Source organism: Leptonychotes weddellii, chromosome 6, assembly GCF_054177405.1.
Source record: "Leptonychotes weddellii isolate Sample4059 chromosome 6, ASM5417740v2, whole genome shotgun sequence".
In the NCBI taxonomy this organism is placed as follows: Eukaryota; Metazoa; Chordata; class Mammalia; order Carnivora; family Phocidae; genus Leptonychotes; species Leptonychotes weddellii.
Genome location: NC_138374.1, coordinates 46,236,709 through 46,255,064, shown reverse-complemented (window position 1 = coordinate 46,255,064; position 18,356 = coordinate 46,236,709). Strand labels below are relative to the sequence as shown.

At 38.9% G+C, this 18,356-nt stretch overlaps 1 protein-coding gene and 1 long non-coding RNA gene across 5 annotated transcripts in view; both read left to right on the top strand.

The window, feature by feature from the left end:
• Positions 1 to 18,356, top strand: part of LRMDA (leucine rich melanocyte differentiation associated) — a 973,173-nt gene that overhangs the window by 77,778 nt on the left and 877,039 nt on the right. The window lies entirely within an intron of this gene.
• On the top strand, positions 2,326 to 17,801 carry LOC145722197 (uncharacterized). Its single transcript, XR_014146293.1, has 2 exons — positions 2,326 to 7,075; positions 7,293 to 17,801. It is a non-coding gene; the product is annotated as an uncharacterized LOC145722197 (long non-coding RNA).

The following is an 18,356-nucleotide window of genomic DNA, read 5'->3' as shown; positions in this document are numbered from 1 at the left end:
TCGTGTCTGATGCAGTATCAGCCCTTAGCTCACTTGTCAGTTTGCCTGAAAGAGAAGCATCTGAAAACATGGAGTTAAAAGACTGAGGAAACCAGCGATTGATGGCTTTGCTTTGGATGGGTCTCTTCTCTGACCTTTGTTTTCTAATCTGCAGTATGGGGATAACATACCAGCTTCATGGGGCTGCTTGAAGATCAAACAAAAGAATTTATATGAAAGTGATTCATAACTAATGAAGCATTAATATAAATGAAAGTTATTTTTAAGCTTATAGCAACCTAAAGAATGAGTTTTTGGTAGAATTTCTAGCCTCAGGAAGGGACGTTTTTGAGGAGATTAGTGTTTTTTGGGACCCTCAACTCATATCATCTAGGCATTTACCCAATAAATAAACTGATCTTGTGGTGCAGTACATTGTGGAGACAGAAATACGCAAGTCTGAATCTGTTGTCTGTGTAATTGTATGACTTTGGGCAAGATTTTCAGCTTCTCTTTGGGCTCCTCAAGTACCTATAATTGAAGAGCCTGGTGATAAGTATGCGAGAAAATCTACAAAGCACTTAGTAAGGTGCCTCACCTTGTATAGGACTCTCAAAACATGAACCATCCTTTTTCCTTTGTTCGTCTCTCAGGGTCACTGGGATAGGATTTGGGAAGTTGGTATAGATTACCCTAATGGAATTCTCTGTGTAGATGGTTTCCTCCCTTAAAACTATGGCCTTGGTTGTCATCAGATGAAGACCTACTAGAAATCTTACTCGGTGGGATTCAGAACAGAGAATTGGAGTTGGAAGAAAGAAGATGAATAAACTAATTAGGCAGAAACTTCAGTATTTTCTCCATTTCTTTGTTAATTTTTTCTGGCTTAATTTCATTCTATCCATTCATTGTTAAATACTTGAGATGTACAAGTTGATGAAGAAACTCCAAGGAGTTTACAGCTTAGCTCATTTAATGAGAACTAGAGTTTGATTTAATGAGAACTTGTTTAAGTGTGATGATTGAGCTCAGTGATATTGGGGCTTACTGGGGGTGTGTGTTTATCAGAATCCTTTTAAGTGCAAATGACTGAAACTCAACATTCGCAAAAGTCATAGAATTTATGTAGCTGGGAAGCCCAGCACTGGATACAGAGATTTAGTTGATGATTTTACCTTCCCTCCCAGTCCACTGACAAATCTGCAGACCACCCATGGCTTTTCAGTAGCCACACCCCCAATTCTCTGATCTTTCCAATTGAACTGGAAGGTGTGAATATTTTGGCCTTCAGAGGCCATTTGCTTACCAGTCAGTGTTCTTTGCTCTTACCTCCAGGGCTGAGTCAGAGTGTGGTTCATGAATGCCTTTTGTGTGGAACTTTGGACAGTAATATAAACCCAGGCCTGTCACTGGCAAGGGTACTAAAATTCAGCAGATTGGAATATGCAGTTTATGACAATCGGTGCCATTTATCTTCTTTTAAAGGTGAAAATGGAAATGTCCAGGATTAAATCCAGTATGAAGGATTGTGAATGGGTTGGCTAAAGCAAACAGTTTAGCCTGACTTGGAGAGCCCAAGTTTGAGATAATTTTGTTTGGAGACTTACATATATTTTTTTGGAAAGCGTCAAATTAGCAAATAAGCTCTTCATCATCTGACCCCAGACCACTTTTTTCTAGGATATCATTTATTACAAACTGGCCCAGTTGGTCTCCAGACCTTGCATACCATAAATACATTTGTTTTCCTGTGTTTATTGTGTTTCTGACACAACTTACTGGGGTAATCTCTGAGGTTATTTCTTACACAGCTCCAAGTCACTGCTTATTTGGGAAGCCTTTTGCTATACCTACAGCTAGAGCCTTTCCTTTGGATCTCCAGGACACAGACTGAACTATTCTGGCCACAGTAATTTACTGTAGAGTGTGCTTTTCTTTCTGTCTTTCTTGTCTTTCCTGTCTTTCCGTCTTTCTGTCTGTCTGTCTTTCTGTCTTTCTCTCTTTCTGTCTTCCTTCCTTTCCTTTCCTTTCTCTTTCGTTGTTGTTTTTAAAATCTTGATAGTAAGCTCCTTGAGGGTAGGATCCGGCTTTACAATGCCTTTTTTGAAATTGAAGTATGGTTAACATACAATGTTTTTTTTTTTTTTTTTTTTTTAAAGATTTTATTTATTTGAGAGAGAGAATGAGAGAGACAGAGAGCACATGAGAGGGGGGAAGGTCAGAGGGAGAAGCAGGCTCCCTGCCGAGCAGGGAGCCCGATGCAGGACTCGATCCTGGGACTCCAGGATCATGACCTGAGCCGAAGGCAGTCGCTTAACCAACTGAGCCACCCAGGCGCCCGAAGTATGGTTAACATACAATGTTTAGTTGCAGGTGTACAGCACAGTGATTCAACCATTGTATATTACTCAGTGCTCATCATGATAAGTGTAGCTAACTATCACCATACAAAGTTATTACAATGTTATTGGTTAGATTCCCTATGCTGTACTTCTCCCTGTGATTTAGTTTATAACTGGAAGTTTGTATCTCTTGCTCCCCTTTGCCTATTTCCCCCATCCTACCACCTCCATTCCCTCTGGCAACCACTAGTTTGTCCCCTACCCCCAGCCCCTGGCGACGACTAATCTGCTTTGTCTCTGTGAATTTGCCTATTCTGGATATTTCATATAACTGGAGTCAATGTGTGGCCTTCTGTGTTTGGCTTCTTTCACTCAGGATAGTGTTTTTAAGGTTCATTCATGTTGCGGCTTGTGTCAATACTTCATGCATTTCTGTGACTGATTAATATTTTATTATATGGGTATACCACATTTTTATCCATTTATTGGACGGTGGATATTTGGGTAGTTTTCACATTTGGTTATTGTGAATAATACTGCTATGAATATTCTTGTATAGATTTTTGTTTGAATAGCTGTTTTCAATTTTTTGGATGTGCACCTAAGGGTGGAATTGATGGGTAATATGGTAATTTTACATTTAATTTTTTGAGGAACTGCCAAACTATTTTCCATAGCAGCTGCACTATTTTACATTCCTACCAGCAATGTGTAAGGATTCTAATTTCCGCATATCATATATATACATACATAAATATACATATATATGTACATATGTATATATACATACATATATACACATATATACACACACACGCACACAACATTATAACCATTCTAGTAGATATGAGGTGGTATTTCATTATGGTTTTGATTTGCATTTCCCTAATATCAGTGGTGTTGATCATATTTTCATGTGAGCAATAGATTTTTGCAAGCTGCAAAATAGATGAGGAAGACTGAATCCTAAGCCAGGAGGAAGAGAAGCTGAAAACCAATTTCATTTACACTATATAAATTCTCCCCAAACCTAGAAGTTGGTAGCACAAGTCCCGGTAAGCTTTAAGACCCCAGATGTCCTCCCTAACTCCATATAGCATGGTGACTACTTTTTCCTCACTCTGGAAAAAGGCTAGAGATTTTTTCTGTGGCAAGAATAAACCCCAGGCACTTTTGAGGGTAGGAATTCACTACAGACAACGGGTAATTGAATGTATTAATTGAATATACACATACTAGATTTTGAGACACACCTCCCCCCCCCCCACCCCCAAGTGCTCACTACTTATTTGGCTCTTAAGTCTGGTCTTTACCCAGAAGCAAGGGCTGGGGAGACACTGACTTTCTGAGAGCTAAAAGAACTTCCTCTGCAAGTTCCTCAGTAAATGACCAGATCACTGTATAATGAATCTCCAGATGAGAAGTCCTTATTTTCAGAGATTCCAGTTTTTAGCTCTCCATTCTTAAAAATGGGCAGAAATCTAAGGATTTCCTGATAGTTGTGAGAAGCCTCTAACATCAAAGATAGAGGTTAGAACAAACAAGAAAGAAACTTGGAGCAATCAGGGACTATGCTGAGAAAAGAAAGCATAAAAGTAAAATTCTGCTATTAATATCCTTAGATAAAAAGAGATAATATAGTCCTGAAGTAAGAATAGGATATCCTAAAAACATGTGTAGAATAGGAAAACACTCTTGAAAATTAAGAACATAGAGCAGAAATGAGAAGTCTATAGAAGATAACTTTCTTAGAAAGTAGAGTAAGAAAAGGCAAAGAGGGGCCCCTGGGTGGCTCAGTCGTTGGGCATCTGCCTTCGGCTCAGGTCATGGTCCCAGGGTCCTGGGATTGAGCCCCGCATTGGACTCCCTGCTTGGCGGGAAGCCTGCTTCTCCCTCCCCCACTCTCCCTGCTTGTGTTTCCTCTCTCACTGTGTCTCTCTGTCAAATAAAATTAAAAAAAAAAAGAGAGATGAAAATAGGGGGGAAGAAATGAAAAAGCTCAAGAGGTCCAATGTTCGCGTAATTGAGGATACAGAAAAGAAAGAAAAGAATTTCAAGAGAATTTTCCAGAACTGAAGACAGATTCTAGATTGAAGGATTCCACCAAGGGCCCACCATAAAAATAGACTTAAACCACTACACGTACATTTGAAATTTCAGAATACTAGGCACTGGAAAAACATGTTGCGCATAAAGAATCAGGACACAGAAGGCTCTGAGAGTTCCAAACAGCAATACTGGGAGCTGGGAGGTAATGGATCAATGTCTTCAAAATTCAAAAAGGAAATGATATTTAACTAGGAAGTCTGTCAGCCAAACAAGATTGAGGGTAGGATGAAGACAAGATGAAGGGTCAATGAATCAGGTATGGAAAGTCTCAAAAATTTTACCATCTTAGGAAACAGCTGGAGAAGGTGTTTGATCAAAACGAAGGAGTACACAAAAAAGAGGAAGACATTGCTGGGAGAGGGGAAGGGCATCTCCAGACTGATAAGGAAGATTTGCACCAGGTCTGGAGGGCCATTAGCTTAGAGAGGTTAGGAGAGAAAACTTCATGAGAGACCTCCCCAGGATGACAAATATCCACCAATATCTGATGCATCTGGACATTTTGAGAGGGAGCTTTAAAAATTGGCAAGAATTTGGTATTGAACTATTGGTAGACAATTGTTAATTCCTGGGAAAACAAAAAAAATGCGCAGGAAAGAAAAATCTGTTTAGATCTTACACAGTTATAGCATAAAGAATATACTTACGAACAAAAAATATCTAACTCAAATTATAATATGACCACATTGGGAAAATGAAGGCAGATAGGAAGGGTCTGCATCTGTAGCATAGAAAGAGTGAGCCATAGTGGGAAATTGACAATAATGCCAAAAATCAAAAAAATCAAGAAATAACAAGATTTGTTTGTAAATTAGAAACATGGAGGAAAATACCAAAGGATCAGCCCAAAGAGATGGTGGAAGGAGAGATGAAGAAAAAGAAAGGGAGACTATGTAGTTTTTTCTTGTAACAAACCATGGGGAATCTTTTAGATTCTTGAAATTATATGTGTAGAACTTTGAAAAAGCAAAACTTAAAAAAACAAAACCTTGACGGAAACATGCCAGTGTTATTATGGGTATTTACTTCTGCCTCTTTATACACTTTGTATTTCCCCAATTCTCTATGATGACCATATATACTTCTTAGACAATTTGAAAAAAAAAATTGATGAGAATGATGGATGGGAATTCTTGGTGAATCTCCATGGAGATCATGGAAGAGATGGTGCTATGTTTGTGACTCTCTCAAGGGAGGAGTGGTTAAATGTATCGCAAAACTGCAGGAATTCGAAGATAGAAATGCGCAGAGTACCTTGGGTCAGTTGACAAGTGACAGGATGGCCTGTGAGTTCTTCCTAGAATGAAGGGAACCTGTGTTCTTCCCCCTTCTCTCTGTTGACCTCAGTGTTGACTCACCCCTGATGTTTCCTGGCTGTGAAAGGTGTGCCCCCATTCTTCACCCCGGTTGCTGTGCCAAGCTGTGTGTATTTTGATCCTTTAGAATCTTGCCTCATAAATCAGCTTCCCTCGTTCCTTTACTGTGGGAACAGCTTTTCTCGGCATTCCCTTCCATTAGATCCTTGGTTTCAGGTAATGGCTCACTGAGACTGGGAAACAACAGGGGGCTACTTGGAACAAAGACCAAATGTTCCTCTCCTCCATATTCCCAAGTGGTTTTATTAGAAACAGAACCTAAAGACAGGCTTTGGGGATGGATCCTTCAGAAAGTCTCAAACCATTGATTGTGGTGCTCAGACCCCTTGTATTGAATTTGGTTGTTTGAATTTCATCACTATTGGTTTTTGGTAGTAAATAGTTCACTATTCACAGCCTCATTGAGAATATCTGCAACTTGTTGAATGGCAATTGTACTAGCCTGTGTTACATATATCATCATTAATTCTCACAATCGTCCTATCAATGAAACATTCTCTATTTCACTTTTGAGAAGATTGAGGCTTAGCAAGATCCCTTCTTGCATTTGGTCACATCTTTGCTGAGTGCTTGTGTGTGCCAGGCATTGTGCTTGTCCCTGGGACTACAGTGAAGGACAGGATAGCCATGAGCCCTATCCTCATGGAGCTCATCACCAGGGTGAACAGACAAATCAGGCAGGTGTAACAGTGTAAGTGCTGTGGGGGAAGTGGTCTAGGGGCCTGTGCATGCATCAAGGGGGGCACTGAACATTGGGGATCAGGAAAAATTTGTTGGACTGTGGAATTTGTCCTGAAGCTCAAGGAGTTATTCCCCCCCAAAAAGGGGGAAGGACAGTTGGGCAGGGGAAACCATGTGAACAGAACCCCTGGAGGAGAATATAGAACCAAAGTTTTTCTTCTTTTATAGTTGTAATGAGCATGGCCTTCGGAAGGGTCAGCAAAGGGTTTGTGTGAAAACAAACCTGAGGGCCCTAACAGCCAGACCTGGCCTAACTTTCAGACTCCCACCCTTTTTTGTTCTGCAGTGGAAGCTGAGACTGGCCCAACAATACAGAATAATTACTGGTTTTATACTAAGCCTTGTTATAAGCACTGCAGGAATTAAGGAAGAGATGGTGTTAGAACTCGATTCTCTCTGGCTCTAAAGCCAGCATTCTTCATGGACTTGTTACGTACACTGCCTTGTTCTCTCACAGATTTTTTTTTTTTTTTTTCCCAGATCTTTTAAGTAGCTAGCATGTGCCCAACTTTTCTTTTTTGACACATTGTTATTTCTTTCTTTTCTTTTCTTTTTTTTTTTTTTTTAAAGATTTTATTTATTTATTTGAGAGAGAGAGAATGAGAGAGAGCACATGAGAGGGGGGAGGGTCAGAGGGAGAAGCAGACTCCCTGCCGAGCAGGGAGCCCGATGCGGGGCTCGATCCAGGGACTCCAGGATCATGGCCTGAGCCGAAGGCAGTCGCCCAACCAACTGAGCCACCCAGGCGCCCTCTTTATTTTCTTTTGATCTTTTGACTCCCTTGACTCATTTCTCCCACCCCCACCTCTGGCAATTATCAATCTGTTCTCTGTAATAAGGTGGTGTGGTTTTTTTCTTCTTATTTGATTCCACATATAAGAGAGATCATATAGTATTTGTCTTTTTCTGTCTGACTTATTTCACTTACCATAATGCCCTTGAGGTCCATCCATGTTGTAACAAATGGCAGGATTTCATTCTTTTTTTTATATTAAATAATAATCCAGAGTGTTTATGCACACAATTTCCTTTTTAAAATTTATTTAAATTCAACATATAGTGTATTATTAGTTTCAGAGGTAGAGGTCAGTGATTCATCAGTCTTATATAATACCCAGTGCTTATTAGATCACATGCCCTCCTTAATGTCTGTCACCAAGTTACCCCATCCCCACCCCCTCTCCTCCAGCAACTCTGTTCATTTCCTACGATCAAGAGTCTCTTATGGTTTGTCTCCCTCTCTGATTTCATCTTGTTTTATTTTTCCCTCCCTTCCCCTATGATCCTGTTTTGTTTCTTTAACTCCACATATGAGTGAAATAAGGTCTTTCTCTGAATGACTTATTTCGCTTAGCATAATACCCTTTAGTTCCATCCACATCCTTGAAAATGGCAAGATTTCATTTTTTTGATGGCTGAGTAATATACCAGTGTGTGTGTGTGTGTGTGTGTGTGTGTGTGTGTACACACCACATCTTCTTTATCCATTTATCTGTCGATGGACATCTGGGCTCTTTCCATAGTTTGGCTATTGTGGACATTGCTGCTATAAACATTGGGGTGCAGGTGCCTGTTTGGATCGCTACATTATACATACAGTTTCTTTATTCCTCCATCCACTGAATGGACACTTAGGCTGTTTCCATATTTTGGCTACTGTAAATAATGCAAATGAACATGGGGGTGCATACATCTTTTTGAGTTAATGTTTTCTTTTTCAGATAAATACCTAGAAGTGGAATTGCTCGATCATATGGTAGTTCCAGTTTTAATTAATTAAAAATTTTAAGTAATCTCTATATCCCACATGGGGCTTGAACTCAGTGTTCCACCTACTGAGCCAGCCAGGCACCCCCTCCAGTTTTAGTTTTTTGAGAAACCTCCATACTATCTTCTGTAGTGACTATACCAATTTACCTTGCTACCAACAGTGCATGAGGGTACCCTTTTCTCCACATCCTCACCGATACTTACTATTTCTTGTCTTTTCGATAATAGTCACTCTGACAGATGTGAGATGATACCTCATTGTGGTTTTGATGTGCATTTTCCAGATGGTTAATGATGGTGAACATGTTTGCACGCACCTTTTGGCCGATCTGTGTGTTCTTTGGAATATGTCTATTCAGATCCTCTGCCCATTTTTAAAAATTGGATTTTTTTTTTTTTTTTTTTTTGCTATTTAGTTGTATAAATTCTTTATATATTTTGGATAGTAGCTTCTTATCCAAATATATGATCTGAAAAAATTTTCTCTCCTCAGTAGGTTTGCCTTTTCATCTGGTTGGTTTTTCCTTTGCTGTGCAGAAACTTTTTATTTATTTAATTTTTTAAAGATTTTATGTATGTATTTGAGAAAGAGATAGTGAGCGAGAGCATGAGTGGGGGCCGGGAGAGGGAGAAGTAGGCTCTCTGCTGAGCAGAAAGCCAGATGCCTGGCTCTATCCCAGGACCCCCGGGATCATGACCTGAGCCAAAGGCAGACGCTTAACTGACTGAGCCCCCCAGGCACCCCTGTGGAGGAGCTTTTTAGTTAGATACAGTCCCACTTGGGTATTTTTGCTTTTGCTTCCTTTGCTTTTGGAGTCAGATTCAAGAAATCATGGCCAAAACCTATGCCAAGGAACTTAACACCTATTTAGTTTTATGGTTTTAAGTCCTAGGTTTAAGCTTTGAATTCATTGTGAGTAAATTTTTGTGTATGGTGTAAGATACTGGTCAAGTTGGGTTCTTTTACAAGGGACTGTTCGGTTTCCTCAGCACCATTTACTGAAGAGACTGTCCTATTCCCATTGTATATTCTTGGCTTCTTTGTTGTAAATTAATTGACCATATCATATATGCATAGGTTTATTTCTGGGCGCTCTTCTGTTCCGTTGATCTGTGTGTCTGTTTTTATTCCAATACCATACCGTTTTAATTACTGCACCTTTGTAATATAGTTGGAAATCAGGGAGCATGATGCCTCCAGCTTTGTTCTTAGTATTGTTTTGGCTATTCAGGGTCTTTTGTGGTTTCATACAAACTTCAGGATTATTCTATTTTAATGGAAAATGCCACTGGAATTTTGATAGGGATTATACTGAATCTGTAGATTCCTTAGGGTAGTATGGACATATTAACAATATTGATTTTTCTAATCCATGAGCATGGAATATCTTTCCATTTATAGCTGTCATCTTCAGTTTCTTTTATTAATGTCTTGTAGTTGACTACATACAGGTTTTTCACTTCCTTGGTTAAATCTAATCTTAGGTATTTTATTCTTTCTGATGCAATTATAATAGAAATATTTTATCAATTTCTCTTTCTGATAGTTCATTAGTAATGGATAGAAATGCAGTCCAGACATCTGTGTATTGATTTTCTATCATGCAACTTTACTGAATTCATTTATTCTAAGTTTTTTTTATTAGTCTTTAGAGTTTTCTGTATATAATACCATATTGTTCACAAATAGTGGCAGGTTAACTTCTTTCTTGCCAATTTGGTTGCTTTCTTGCCTAATTTCTCGGGCTAGGACTTCCAAAAATATGATAGATGAGAGTGTAAGAGTGGGCATCCTTGTCTTGTTCCTGACCTTAGAGGAAAGCTTTCAGCTTTTCACTATTGAGTATGACAATAGCTTTGGCCTTGTCATATATGGCCTTTATTATGTTGAGGACATTTCCTCTATAACCACTTTGTTGAGATTTTTTTTTTTTATCATAAAAGGATGTTGAATTTTGTCAAATGCTTTTTTTTTGGTATCTATTGAGTTCATATGATTTTTATCTTTCACTTTGTTAATAAGGTGTGTCGCTTCACTGATTTGTAGATGTTGAATCTATTTTTGTATCCCTGGAATAAATCCCATTTGATCATGGTGTATGATCCTTTTAATGTATTGTTGAATTTGGTTTGCTAACATTTTGTTGAGGATTTTTACATCTATGTTTATCAGGGATACTGGCCTGTGATTTCTGGTGGAGTTCTTGTCTCATTTTGGGTCAGGGTAATGCTGGCCTCAAAATGAATTAGGAAGAACTCCCTCCTCTATTTCTTGCAGAGTTTGAGGAGGACTGGTATTAATTCTTCTTTGAATGCTTGTAGAATTCATTGGAGAAGCCATCTGGTCCTGAGCTTTTATTTGCTGGGAGGCTTTTGATTACTAATTCAATCTACTTGCTAGTAATCAGTCCATTCAGATTTTCCATTTCATCATGGTTCAGTCTTGGTAGGTTGTATACTTCTAGGAATTTATCCATTTCTTTTAAGTTGTCCAATTTGTTGGTGTATAATTGTTCTTGGTAGCCTCTTATGATCCTTCACATTTCTGTGGTATTAGTTGTAACATCTCCTTTTTCAATTCTGATATTATGTGAGTCTTTTTTTTTTCTTGGTAATTCTAGTTAAAGGCTTGTCAAATTTTTAAAAATCTTTTCAAAGAACTAGTTCTTAGTTGCATTGATCTTCTCCATTGTCTTTTTAGTTTCTATTTTGTTTATTTCTGCTCTAATCTTTTTTATTTTCCACCTTCTACAAACTTTGGACTTTGTTTTTCTTTTTCTAGTTCCTTGAACTGTAAAGTTAGGTTTTTTATTTAAGATTTTTCTTGTTTCTTGAGGTAGGCATTTATTGCTATAACCTTCTAAGAACTGCTTTTGCTACATCCCAAAGATGATGGACCATTGTGTTTCATTTTTGTTTTCATGTATGTTTTGATTTCCTCTTTGATTTCTTCCTTGACTACTTGTTTAATAGCATGTTGTCTGGCCTCCATGTGATTGTGCTTTTTCTTTCTTCCCAGTTTTTTTCTTGTAATTGATTTCTATTTTCATACCACTGTGGTAGGAAAAGATGCTTGATATGATTTCAGTCTTCTTAAATTGAGACTTGTTTTGTGGCTTCATATGTAATCTAACCTAGAGAATGTCCCATGTGTACTTGAAAAGAATGTTTATTCTGTTGTTTTCAGGTGGAATGGTCTGTATATAAGTGTTAAGTCCATTTGGTCCAGTGTGTTGTTCAAAGACAGTGTTTCCTTATTGATTTAGAACTCTTGGAATTGTGTATGCTGCAATCTGCAGTTTTGGTGTGTTATATTTGCATTTTTGTCTGTCTCAGGCTGTTTTTTGATTTCTCTTTTGATTTCTTGTTGGTTGTTCATTAACATGTTTCCAATTGTAATCCATATGTAATCTCTACCTATGTGTAAATTTTCCACTTTTGTGTAATTTCTAGTTTAATACATTGTGGTTGGAAATGATGCTTGATATGAATTCAGTCCTCTTAAATTTATTAAGACTTGTTTTGTGGCCTGACATATGCTCTGTCCTCGAAAATGTTCCCTGTGCACTTTAGAAAAATGTATATCTGGTCTAACATGTCATTTAAGGCTGAAGTTTCCTTATTGATTTTCTGTCTGGATGACCTATCCTTTGATGTAAGTGGTATATTAAAGTCCCCTACTATTACTGTATTGCTGTTGATTTCTTCCTTTAGGTCTGTTAATATTTGCTTTATATATTTAGGTGCTCCTATGTTGGGTGCATAAATATTTATACATGTTGTGTTCTTTTGTTGCATTGACCTCTTTATCATTATAATAGCTATTATTATAGTCTTTGCTTAAAATTCTGTGTTATCTGATTGAAGTATAGCTGCTCCAGCTTTTTCTTTTTTTTTGGTTGTACTTGCATGGAATACCTTTCTCCATTCCTTCATTTTCAGTCTGTGTGCTTACCTCTAAAGTAAATTTCTTGTAGGCAGCGTATAGATGGGTCTTTTGTTTTTTAATCCATTGAGCCATTCAGTGCCTTTTGATTGGAGCATGTAGTCCATTTACATTTTAAGTAATTATTGGTAATTATGTGCTTATTGCCATTTTGTTTCTTTGGCTGTTTTGTAGTTCTTTATTCCTTCTCTTGCTCTCTTTTGTGGTTTGATGACTTTATTTAGTAGTATGCTCACATTCTTTTTATCTTTTATGTATTTACTATACATTTTTGCTGTGTGGTCACCATGAAGTTTACATATAACAACTTAAATTTATAACTGTCTATTTTAAGTTGGTAGCAACTTAAGTTTGATCTCATCCTAAAGCTCAACATTTTTTCTCCCAGTGCCCATCTTTCATGTTTTTAATGTTACATTTTACATCTTTATATCTTGTGTATTCTTTAATCATTGTAATCATAGTTATTTTTACTGCTTTGGTTTTTCAACCTTCATATTAACTTTATAAGTTACCTTAACTATATATTTACCTTTCTGGTGAGATTTATTCTTTCACATGTTTTCTAGTTCCTAATTAATGGCCCCCCTCTTTTTTTTTTTTCCAGCTTAAACTCTCCCTTAATGTTTTTTGTAAGACCAGTATAGTGGTGATGAACTCCTTTAGCTTTTGCTTGTCTGGGAAACTCTTCCTCTAATTCTGAATGATAACTTTGCTGGGCAGAGTATTCTTGGTTGGAACTTTTTCCTCTTTCATCACTTTGAATATATCGTGCTACTCCCTCTGGCCTGCAAAGTTTCTGCTGAAAAATCTGCTGATAGTCTTAAGGGAAGGGTGTTCCCCTGCATGTGACAACTTGTTGTTCTCTTGCTGCTCTTAATATCCTTGTCTTTAGCTTTTGACATCTTAATTATAATGTGTCTTAGTTTGATCTCTTTGGTTTTTCTTAATTGGAACTCTCTGGGATTTCTGGATCTGGATGTCTGTGTCCTTCTCCAGGTTAGGAGAGTATTCAGACATTATTTCTTCAAAAAAATTTGTGCCTCTTTTTCTCTTTTCCTTCTGGGAGCCCTATAATGTGAACATTAGTCTGTTTGATATTGTTCTGTAAATCCTTCAACCTATCTTCATTTTTTTTTCATTCTTTTTTCTTTTTGTGCTTTGATAGGGGGAGTTCCAGTGCCTTGTCTTCAAGTTGACTGATTCTTTCTTCCTCTTCATCTGGTCTGTTTAACCTATCTGGTGTATTTGTCAGTCCACTTATCGTATTCCTTAGCTCTGTGGTATTTTCTGCCTTTTAGTTGAAGTTCTCACTGTGTTCATTCTTCTCCCAGTTCAGTGAGCCTGCTGGAACACTCTGGAGACTGGCAGGTACCATCTTGATGCTCTCCCTGTGATGTGCTCTGGGACACCAGTATCTCCTAGAAGAAAACTTTTACATGTGTCTGGTGCTCTGGTTTTTGCATCTCCTGCTTCTGTTTTTGTGGCTGCCACCCATGGAACACTCCTTGATTGCCTGGCTCTGGTGGCCAAGGGGCTTCCAGTCCTGGGTTGCACAAAACTGGAGCAGTCGGAGTGACAGTTGTTGCCAGGTTGCCATACCCAGGGTGCTGCACAGACAGCAGACTCTGAAGCACCCCTACTCACCCTAGTCTTTCTGTGAAGGAGGTCTCTTTGCTTGTCCTGGAGCTTTGGCCTGAGGGGCAGGCTTCTGGTTTGGCATACATTTAGTGTCCTATGGAGCTGTGCTCAAGGAACATAGGCTGTGGATGCCATCTGGTGCTCTCCCTCTGCTCTGCTCCAGCTTACCAGTATCTCCCAGAAAATAGCTTATACTTTTGTCTGGAAACTTGATCTTTTTGACTGCTGCCCAAGCGATACAACCAGATTGCCTGGCTCTGGTGGCCAGTGGAGTTTATGCTTGAGGTCCCATAGGACTACATATATTTGTATATTTTTAAAAGCTGCTGCTCAGGGGTCTGGCTTCCGATCAGCCTTAATCTAGGTGCTGAGATCCTCCCTGAAGGGACAGTGACAGGTCTTGGCACACCTTCAACTACTGGGACCTATTAAGAATATAATAGACTTCTTGGACAAGCATAAAGGTTTGAAAGATAACAAAGAGCTGAAGCAGGGTTGAACAACAAAGTTCATTTCCTACATGATTCTACTTTTTCAAGGTGGAGAGGTGTTTGTTTCATCTGCTATATGGAAACCAACATAGAGAGTCAAATAAAGAGAAGAAATGGAAGATGATGTCCCAAATGAAAGAACAAGATGATATCTCAGAAAAAAACCTTAATGAAATGGAGACAAGTACTTTACCTGATAGAGTTTGAAGTAATAGGAGTGTGCCCAACTTTAATGTTGGCACAAGAAAAATGGGACATGCATTCCCTGCCTTCAAGGAACTTACAGTCCAACTTGGTCAATAGGAATTGACCTTACAAAAGAATTTGATACAACAGAAGCCAGTGTTTAAAAAAAAATTTTTTTTAAGGAAGTGAATGTCCCTTCTCATGACCTTTTATTTGCCCCATTGTTGTCTTCATTATCATTAATATCTCCTTTTTGACCTCCTACTAGAATTTTGGCTTTTGAGTAGATCCCAAAGACCGTGAAGAAATGGGACAAAGGCAGTCCTAGTTGCCTGATTCCACAATGGTTCCAAGGCCTCAGTTTCCACTTTTTTTCCTGTGCCAAATACTGGAATTTTTGTCCTGGGCTTGCTGTCTTTGAGCTTTTGGGGCTCTGAGTCCTCAGATAAAATTTATGAGCTTTGGTGTTGACATATTAAGGGCAGAGGAAGATGTTTGGGGAAGGTATACTTTCTGCTATGAAAAGAGGCTGGTTTCCCAGAGCCAGGCTCTGTAGGTGGCAATTCAAGAAATGTCCTCACATGTGTATACTAGGGAGGGGACTGGTAGTGGCATTAATGAATCAGTCTGTATTCATTTGTTACAAAAAGTTCTTATTGAGGGCCTACTTTAGTAGTTCTCAGGATGTTTGATAACCTATAGTAATCAGATTCACTTTATTAGAAATGCAGATTCCCAGACTCTACCCCAACCCAGTGGCTCAGAGTCCCTACATTTACAGTCAAAATCTGTATTTTTAATGAGCTCTGTGCTTGAACCTGAGATAAACTTAAGTTTGGAATTTGCTGGTTTATTTTGTAGAATGCCCACTTCTAAGCACTGCAGGGTTTAAAGAACAGATTTTTGTCCTTGTCTTCAAGATACTGACTGATGAGAGAGACAAACCTCAGATAGTGGACGTTAATATAAGACAGAACACAGGCTATGTTTGTTCAGGGTGCCTTTTTTTTTTTTTTTTTAAAGATTTATTTATTTATTTGGCAGAGAGAGACACAGGGAGAGAGGGAACACAAGCAGGGGGAGTGGGAGAGGGAGAAGCAGGCTTCCTGCAGAGCAGGGAGCCTGATGTGGGGCTCGATCCCAGGACTCTGGGATTGTGACCTGAGCCCAAGGCAGACGCTTAATGACTGAGACACCCAGGCGCCCCTCATGGGTGCCTTATTGATCAGAGGGAGAATCTATTTTATAGCAAGTAGAAAAGAATGCACTTGGTTGGTAAATTTTAAAAGTATATCCCACTCTGAGATTTTCTGGAAGTTCGAGAAGCCACCTGCCGAACTGTAGAATATTCTGTATCCTTTCAACTGCACATGGAGGGGGATAACAACATAGTGCAGGTTTAACTACATAAGTTAGTTTTAGGAAAGACTGAGATGTCCATGTACCACTCTCCATTGACTCTTCCAATGGGCTCTTCATTTTATAACCTATTTTTATTTATTTTTAAAAAAGATTTTATTTATTTATTTGACAGAGACACAGGGAGAGACGGAACACAAGCAGGGGGAGTGGGAGAGGGAGAAGCAGGCTTCCCGCCGAGCAGGGAGCCTGATGTGGGGCTCGATCCCAGGACCCTGGAATCATGACCTGAGCCGAAGGCAGATGCTTAACGACTGAGCCACCCAGGCACCCCTATAACATATTTTAATGTGGAGAAACTCACACACAAATGAAATTGATAGACCGTGGGTTGCTCTACCTCTAATTACTGTCTGAATCTACCTCAAGGAAAGGTCAACAACAGAGTCTGGAAAGGTTTTGTGCAGCAGACAAAACCTTGATATCATGGGTGGAAAATTTTGAGTTACTTATAAATGGGGTCCCTTGGGTCTGAGTAAGAGAGACTTCTCGGTATACTCACACTTACTGTTTCTCCCAGTGACTCGGTTACAGTTAGTGTAAATAATAAACTATGACATTACATGTCTATATTTTCTTGGCTATTCTATATGAGGACATTACTTTCTGGAAAATCTTGGAGTGGGAAATTTGGGAAGCTTATTCTGTGGTGTCTTGGGTAAGTAGGGTTGGGATCAGGGCAGTGTTAGCGGTCTGCTGCTGAGCAAGCTCTCCCTGCCCTGTGTCATCGCTAGGAGAGCTGGGTCTGCTTATCCTGAGTGGAAAAGAGCAGCAACAATTAATTGCAACTGGAAGAGTTAGCTTCTTGGAGGAGGTGATATTTGCAGTGGACAGAAAGGATCCTCATGGAATAAGAAACCACATATTATGATAAAACATACGTGCAATATGTGCATTATAGTAGGACTCTTTATACTGCACTTGACAGGAAACTCAAATTGGCTTCAGCAATAAAGGAAATTTATTGGCCAGATGTCTGGGTAGTTTTCAGGGCAGGTTGATGTGCCATTCAGCTGATGTCCTCAAGAAGCCATTTTCAGTGTCGGACATTGTTAGCTTCACCAGGCTGATGATCTCTTAATCACCAGCTCCACATGTGGCTTAATGAATCATTCACAGAGAACATGATCTGTGAAGGGGAACATTTGAAGTGATTCTGGTGCTCAGGTGTGAGATGCTTGTATTACAAACCTGTGACGGCTTTGTACATCTGGGCACAAAGTGCTGCAAGACAGGTGCACATCACACTGAGTGGACATTGACCCTCTGACTTAACTTAAAATTGAAGTTAACAAAAAAAGAATGAAAAAAGTTGTACTACTAAACTAGGTGGCACTTAAGACTCTTTCCAGCCACCCGGACTCTGGAAATATTTATTTGCTTTCTCTGCAATGTTGTGAGGGTGTTTTTGGCAGGGGGTGTTCTGGGCTCATGAGTCAACTTCGGGAGTAAGTATGGAAGATGACGGTAGTCTCTGATCTTTAGCTTTTAAGTCAATGACTGCTTTCCAAAATGTATGTTAGTTCTTGGCGGGTGAGCTGACAGAGAACCCTGAGGTGATTTTATAGGAACCTGAAATGATTCTTGAAGAGAACTTGGTCATTCAAGGGATTTCAAAATGGAACTATCTTTGACTATCGTGTTGGGCCATGTACATGGACCCGGAATAGCATCTGAATTACGATGTCTCTTTTTTTCCCCAACCCATGATTGCTGATGGACAGAAAATGCCCATAAAACCTTGACTCAAACCACAGAATGGCTGAATAATTTAAGCTTGACTTTTTTGAAGAATTCTGAATCTCAAAATAGGACTCTTAAGGAAATGGACATGATGTTTTATTTTTTCCTCCCCTTTTAAGCTTAACTAGGTTTACACTTAGGTAATGGGGGTCAGATTTAGGGAAGCTTTTGTTGGTAAGGGCTTAAACTATGCACCGGGATTTTTCTTTCATCCACAACCTTCATTAAAAACAAAACAAAACACAAGCAAACCCAAAACCTAAAATAAATACATTTATTTGCATATCTTTGTTTGCCATGAAGGGACTTCGTTAGACCTAAAGGAGAAAAATATTTTGTGAATTTGTCTCAGAATCTTTTACTATCATTTGATAAAAGTCTTCCAGATTGGGAATTCATTGTTAATTTGTTGTTGTTGATGTTGTTGTTGTTGCTTTCTTTGGCCTGTTATTCTTCAATGCCTTTTCCCTAGCAGGAGTCCACCATGATGGGGAACATTCTCACAAAGATTTCACTTGAGCTTTTCTTGTAGCATTGACACCCACCAACCTCAAATAAGCAATAAGCCTCCTTTGTTGTCTGATTTCTTCTCTAGAATCTAAACTAGAATTCC